The sequence below is a fragment of the Condylura cristata genome, unplaced genomic scaffold (genome assembly GCF_000260355.1).
Source record: "Condylura cristata isolate star-nosed mole 26May11 unplaced genomic scaffold, ConCri1.0 scaffold00001, whole genome shotgun sequence".
Classification (NCBI taxonomy): Eukaryota; Metazoa; Chordata; class Mammalia; order Eulipotyphla; family Talpidae; genus Condylura; species Condylura cristata.
The window spans coordinates 15,133,493-15,141,686 of record NW_004567102.1 but is presented as its reverse complement, the minus strand read 5'-3'; positions in this window follow the sequence as shown (position 1 = coordinate 15,141,686).

The window sequence follows — 8,194 nt, the reverse complement described above, 5'->3', positions numbered from 1 at the left end:
AGTTAATTTCCTTTTTTAGTACAATCATAATTGTTTTTGCTCATAATGTCCTTCTGATTCTGGGTCTCTCAGAAGACTAAGTGGTTTCTAGTTATTACATTGCAAGCTTGCCTCATATTTACTCTGTCAAAATGACAACATAGATTTTTTAGAGTACAAATCAGACTAAATCTAAATATGCAGTTCTAATATGTATTGGTAAACAAATTTATGCTATTTACAATTAAAATATATATAATGGAATCATGAAATGGAAAATGCATCTTAAGGACCACAATCAAACAGGTATTAGGAGCTAACAATTCAACACAGAGTTGCTCATGGAAAAAATCTGGATGTTTTTCATGGATACAAGGGGTCAATATAATGCTTTGAACTTATGCTGAGAATTTGAATTTTTTTTATTTGGCATTACATTTGGACTCTGACTAGTCTCTGTAACACCCACTGAACTAAATAAGTTGAAGAACTTAGTCTAAAATCCTTTTTCATATTCATTTCTTTGACACTTGTGAAAATGTCGCTGATGGCACTCCACGAATTTCTGTGAATTCCCTTTTTTTAGTACTTTAGTAAGGGAGTGTGAAAGAAACCATGATCAAATTAATGCTAAAACATTTCCATAGGCTAGAAAAAATCTGCCTAGAAATCAGGGCTGGAGGAGGAACAAGCAGTCCAATGTGAACTTTTGGTAGCTGTTGAGTGTTTTTGTTTTTCTAAATGTGCGCCTGTGAAGGAGAGGTGAGAATCAGCTCAGAGCCACGGTCTCAGAGGAAATCCTTCCCTTCCTGCTCTCTTAGAGAGGGAGTGTGGTAAATTGCTAGAGGTGATATATAACATATGGAAGAGGATTGGATGTGACGAGACCGACATAATTTATCTGTCTTTCTCATTTCTCTGCTATTTTCCCACTCCTTTCTATTTATAAATATTGTCAGATTTCATCTACATACTCTCTTTCCTTCTGTATTTGATAACATTCATGGCTCCTAATCCTTATTAATTCTAATTTGATTTTCAAACTTAGCTTCTTTTTGAGGAAAGGGGAAAGGCACATGCTGGCACATAAAAAAACACGGACTGGTTTAAGCAGTAATGCAATTGAACAGTGGCATTTAGATTGCTCTCAAATAAGTTAAAGAGAGCAAATTTGATTGTGTTTTGCTTTTCTCATTCATGAATCTACAGAGTAAATGTATAGCGGACATTTTAAAGAAGTGCTTGGCGATACACAAGCAAGGCTTCCGTAAGCACATTCTATGAACCCTCTATCTTACCATGGGGAATTTCACCAAAACTGCATCTAATCTGCTGGAAAGGTGGCTTCTACAGGGAAGTATAGAGAGAGTGAAAAGTTAATCCTGGTAGAATGACAATGGCCCATCATGCTGTTAAAGGCAATTTGAAAAGTGACTTTTCCAGTTTACTTAACAATTGTGACTTTAAAAATCACATCTTGTGTCAGTTTAGAGAATTTATAGTTTTTCTGGAAAATTGTCTGCTATTTTACATTTTATTTAACATAATATCTCCATGTTTTATTAAAATAGAGAATTTTTATTATTTTCTTGGATTCATTGTATAATCTTTTCCTTTATTCCTTTTTGACATGAATCTTTTACTTAAAATCTGGATACAAAGCCATAAAATACATTGAAGAAGACACAAACAAGACACTGCAAGATGCTGACATCAGGGATGTCATTGAGGATACAGCTCTAAAAGCAAGATAAACAAAAGTAAACATAGCTAATTGAGACTTCATGAAACTAAAAAGCTGAGATGAATATGATAATTTTTTTAAAATTTGAGATAGTGACTGCTCATATTTCTAAAATTTAACAAATTGGGAAAAATGTGAAAACCATCATCTCAATATTACATGAAAAATATTGCCATGTATTGGAACTCTTATCATGGACATATTTCTATTTTTGATTTATATAATGAATTTTAATTTTCCTTATAGCTTATAATTACATGGATGAACTATAAACTGAACAATGTCACCTTAAAGATTAGGTGTTTTCAACAGAACGGTAACTCTTGCAAAGACCAGTTTTACATATAGTTTTAGCCTTTTCCTTTATTCTTTAAGAATAGATGACAAATGTTATAAAGCTTTTTTCTGACCTGGAACATGATTTTCTTACCAGTCTTGACTCCAGCTGGTTCTCATTGTGTTGATAGCAATGTCAACCTGTTTGTAATTCAAAATAAACCACATAGTTCATGATTTTGGGGCATTAGATATATACTATCCTTTGCCAAGATTGCCCCTACCCTTATGAAATTCTCCTTCATGTGAAGATCAGGTTATGGCGAGCTTTCTTTATTTTTCTTAAAATAGCTTTGGCCACCAATTTTTGCTGTCTGTATTTCTGCTAATATCGCTATTGTAAATTTTGATTTACATATTTGTGTTCCACACTAGAATAGAAGCCTTTATATTTAAGTGTTGTACTTTAGTTTCTTAATCCTAGGTTCTAGTACTGTTTTAGCACACAATTAAAGCTCAATTGATTATTATTTAATTTGACATTAAGACATTTATATAACTAAATGACCAAATCTAATTTTAAAGTGTGAGGAACATAGACATTCTCCTGAAAGCTAAAGAATTAATTACCTGCTCATTCAGATACCTCACTGCATTGTCCAATGACTTTTTATTTAAACATGGAGTAAAGTTTAATTCTATAGATTTTATTATAGCTGGGCAAGATGAGATGTAACTTAAGAGGGTGAAAAAATCTTTTGGTGTGTTTTATTTAATTTGAAGGAAAAAAATATTCTTTATTAATTATTTCAAATGCAAACTAGCAGAATGTATAATTTTGGCAACAAACTTGGAAGAGGCAGGTGTTTAATAACAAGGATAATAAGGTTATTTGTATGGATAACTTAAGTTTGCTTTTCAATTTTTTCTGTAATCTAGATATATTTTCTAATTATCTTGAAAGAAAACAAAAAATCTTAAATATTGTTAAAAATAAATTTCAACTATAATTTCTTTTAAAAATTTCTAGTTTTTCTACAATACAATCCAACACAATCTTCCCTATATAAGTGAAAATGTCTCCAATGTCCTTCTAAGAGAGTTTTGTAGATCATTTGTGATATCTGTATAATTTCTAGTTAATGAGGAACATATAATGAGGTGGTGTCTAAAAGTCAGAATTTGTAAAATTGCTCAGTCCCTAGAAAAGTCCTTTGAAAATAACTATCTGTTTTGGATAGTATACTTTTTTGACCTTAAGTTTCACAAATGTAACTCTTACTATCCTAAGAAAGTACAGACCACAAAAATAAAGTCTTATATTTGTTTTTGAAAAATTCACTTCTGCCCTGCCCGAATGATGTTAGCAAGTTGGAGTCAGCAGAATACACTTAACAATGATAAAACAACCCAATCAAAAATTAAGCAAAAGAGATAAACATACACTACTACAAAGAAGAGCTAGAGTTGACCAATAGGCACATGAAAAAATGCTCATCATCACTTATCATCAGGGAGATGCCACTCAAAACCACAATGAGATACCACCTGACATCAGAGAGAGCAGCCTCTCTCTAAAATACCAATTTTGGAGAGGATGTGAAGGACAGGAAACTATAGACCGGTCTAGTCCCTAGGGGAAATAGCATGGCAGATTAAAGTATTGAAAATATATCTGTCAGCAATTCCATTCTTAAGTCTCTATCTGAAGAAAGCAAAAACACAGGGATGTACACCTCCACTTTACCTGCAGCATGATTTACAACAGCCAAGCTGAGGAAACAACCTAAGTATCCAGCAACAGGTGAGTGGATAAAAATATGGTATATATACATGTACGGAGCATAGGTTGTAAACAATTTGTTTTGATATAAATTGGAACAATGATGTAAAGAACTATAATGTAACTTGGGACTCGATGCAAAAAAGGTAACAGCTGTGAGACATGCAGCTGCAAGGACTGATAAGGCCCTGGTTAACTTATAGCTTATCAGTGAAGATGAGAAACCCCCAAATGTCCACCAGATGCTTTAAAAAGCCAGGCTTCAGCACAGAGTTCAGAGTACCTACAGATTCGGGCACTGCTGGTCCTGCTGTTCTCCAAACAACATCCTCAACGTGTCACCGCAGACAACACTTCAGATCACTGAAACTTTCTGGAACAGTGAGGACCTGTTTGTGGATTGGCTCAGAGGAAATGTGTTCCAGAGCACCCTCTTTCTGTTGAGTACAGCTCCTGGTTGAGAGTGAAAGTCTCTGGTTGTTTGCACAGCTCCTGTGGCTCAGGTGACCTCAATGGTTCTGGTGGCCTCCGTGACTCAGAGAATTATCACGTTGGACAGAGGTACTTTGGAAGACTTGGGTTGGCCTTCTCCCATGTGTTGAGTTTATGTTCAGCATAACAAAATACTATTTGGGAACCAGCACCACCTAAATGTCATCTGTATGCTCATGAAAATACACAAATTGTTGTATATATACACAATGCCTCTATAAGATAAGATGAACTCTTGCCACTTGCCCCAGAATGGATGGGACTGGAGGAATTCTGCTATGTAAAATAAAACAGAAAGAAGACAAACACTGAATGATTTTATGCATATGTGGGATATAAAACAACAAAACAAAGAAAGAGACAAAACTAAACCAAACCAACATAGACATCTGATTGCAGATTTATGGTTACCAGGTGGAACATTAGACTAGGGTCAGAGTGGGGTGGGGGCACAGTAGACTCTGGTGGAATGTAGGTAGTTTTTCCTTACAATACTTTTTTCTTCTTTATACACATATGCACACACACACACACGTGTGTGTGCATGTGTGTATATTATATATATGAATGTGTGTATATAAATATATAAAGAAACATCATTCTTGATTTTGTAGATTTTTTCATCTCAGTTGTAATTCCCATGGACTTCTCAACACCAAATTCACCCATGTGCCATCACCAGAGCCCCATTCGCTCTTGCCACCCCAGTTTTGATCCTACTCCTCTCTCCACCCAGAGGAACACCAAACTTCCATGATGCAAAGAGCACTAACTTTTAATTATTGTATTTAAAATATTCAGAGAATGCTATCAAAGCTCACACTGCCCTCCTGTAGTATCAGGGCTCTTTCCAGATGAACCAAATGGCCACTAAAATTTATCACAATTAGTGGAAGAGTTCACCTTGGGTAGATTTTGTTTTTAATAGAATTTTCACTTTGGATTAATGTAATTGCCTCATAAATGTTTTTTTTTTTTAATTATTGACTTCCCACTAATCAAATTTAATTAGAACACACCCCTTACAAAAGATATTCAATGAACCTCCATTTCCTGCAAGCAAAGTCACACTATTATATGCTCTTCATTTTATGCTTCCCGTTTTCATTTTTAATCCCATTTTATTTCCCTGTCTTACCCTCCTGATTTAGACACTAACCCCCTTTATGCTTTCTAGGCTTCTACACATATTGTTCTTCCTCTCTGTATCACTCACCTTTCTTTTTGTATTTAACACTATTAAATGATTTTTTTTTATCTTTCTATTTTTTGGTTTCCATCTCACTAAACTTACCAGATTTTAAATATGCTCCTGGTACCCATTCATTTTTTTCTTTCCAAGCCCTGTATCTTCTAGAACAGTTTCTTATACTATATTAGATAATTTATAGGAAACTGGGAAATTACCAAATAAAGGTCTTGTTCTTCTCCATTCAACTTCCTTATGATTTTTTTTCAATTCAATTGATAACATTTCATCCACTCAGCTTCCTTGATAAATAATGGGCCTGATCTTCCTTCTCCATTTAGTGTATATCCAAGGAACCTTCAGAATTTATTACCTAAATATTTCTAAAATGTCACTATACTTCCTTTATTGCTACTCCACTGCCCTAAGTTAAGTCCTCATCCTCTTTGATGAACAGGAAGTTCATCAAATGAATAGTTAACATTCATTGTTAAGGGACTAAAACACTTAAGTGTTTCACATGCATTATCTTTGTTATTGCTCACAAAAATTTTCTTTGAAATAGGAAATACTATTATTGCATTTATATAGGTGAGAAAATGGAGGTTCTGACATCTGACAGTTTGTCTACCCTTACACAGCTACAGTAAAGTTGCATTTTTATAGACATCTAAAATACAATGACTAGTAGAGTATTTGATTTTGTAATAGCTACATTTAAAATGTTTTTAAACTCTGAATTTGATCAAATTTTTGGTCAAACTTTACCACACCTCCTGTTTTCTATATAAAAATTGTTTAAAAAACATTTTCTGTAACTCTTCCCTACAGATGCTGCCTTTCTAAGCAAATTCAGGTCAAAGGAGCTGAAATAACTACTTCGCAGAATACTCTCTTCTCTTCCCTGTATACAGTGGCATAAGCTTCCTTAGAGCTTTTAATCCCCAAACTCTGGAAGGGTTTCAACAGGCTTACTATTTTGTTTTTCAGCCAACCTAAAGGAAAACTCAAACAGTGCCCTCGCTGTATAACAACACAGTCATTTCCCACCTTATCCTTGCTAGCTCATTAGATGTCCACTGCTCTCCTCCCAAGCAACTTTCCTAATTATGTTGGTGGTGCACAGCTTGCCTTCTTAAAGACTGTACTTTTCACTCTGTTCGTGTCATTTCACTGGAGAGGAAATCTGCATCCATACTCCCATGGAAGCCATCAGGTCACCACGTGAAAACGTGGAGGGCAAAAAATGTTGTCAGTAATGAGATCTCAGGCATTTGGAAAGTTCACAGGGTCCTTTGTACAACACTGAAGAATCCCTCTGTTTCCTCTGGTGCTGTTTCATGCTAATTTCAGAACATCAGCCAGTATAAGGCATCTCAACTGAAACTTCAGTTCACAGTGGAGTCTCTTTTATCCTTTTTTTGCAGCTAGGCAGTTAGATTTATCTTGTTGATCTGGGGAAAAAAGGAGAAAAGAAAAGAAGGAAAAAAGAAACAGTCATAGGAATATAACAGATGGAACAAATTGAGAGGTTTGCTCCTACCACTTTTCTCCTTATTAAAATGAAAAAGGAAATTTATTTTTCAATGGACACATGTTATTATGATTATTTAATATTTGAAAATTATGTGACATTGTTAAAATCTTAAGAGTTGCAGATATAGGCTGAATAACACTTACCTTAGTTACCAGATTTTTGTCATAGATTTTTCTTGGTGGCTCTTCAGTGAGGGGACAGCGAACAAACTCACTTATTCTCCTATTTATGACCTGTTTGCTTCTATTGCATGGAGAAGATATGGAGATGGAGTAAAGAAAATAATTGACTCTGACCTCGTACTTTGTACTATGCTTCAGTGAATTACATTTAAACTGTAAAATTACTTGAAATGTAGATATTCTTGGGAATTCTAAGATTGCATTCCCAAATAGTCCCCATTGTCCTAGTTCCAACACCATATAAGTGTAGCTCTAGGGATGAGATTTCACAACACAGCAAATAAGAAGAAAAACAGTATGTGTTGAAAAACATTCAGCTTACAATGTTAACAAAAGACAACCAAGCTGAAAGTAAAAGTTAGAAATTAGAGGGCATAATAGAATGTTGTCAGAGTACAAAGCATAAAGTGCATGGGTAATACCTTGAATATTGCACATAGAAGTCAATACAAAAACTGGAAATTTATTACATACCCTTCATCTTACTAGGTGAAGGGTATGTCATAAATGATATAATTTACCATGACGTGACCCTTGGCTTTATATTTTAACATAATGATATATATATTAATCATTTAGTTAATAGTATTTATAAAAATAAGAATTAAGTGTTATATGAACAATTTAAGGGTGATTTATTTGTTAATTTATAAATGTTTTATATGAAAATAAGTAACTTGGTATAAGTCTACATAAATGGCTGAAATGTGGGTCCAGAGTGGGGCTCTAGAGAAGAGGAGTAACCTGCCCCCAAAATTCCTAGAGTACTTTCTTCCTCTTTTAATGGACTGTTCAGGCTTTTAATAGAAGAAAATATAGTCACTTTATTTTCCAGGGAATGACCAGAGAATAAGTTATGAATTGACATGAGCAGACTTGACTCTCTTCCTTTATCATTTGATTTCCTTTCCCACACTACTAACCCATCATTCTAGTCAAAGAAACATCAGTAGCATTAAAATTGAGGCTTTTGGGGGCCCTCCCTGGTGGCGCAGCGGGTTAAAGCACAGCA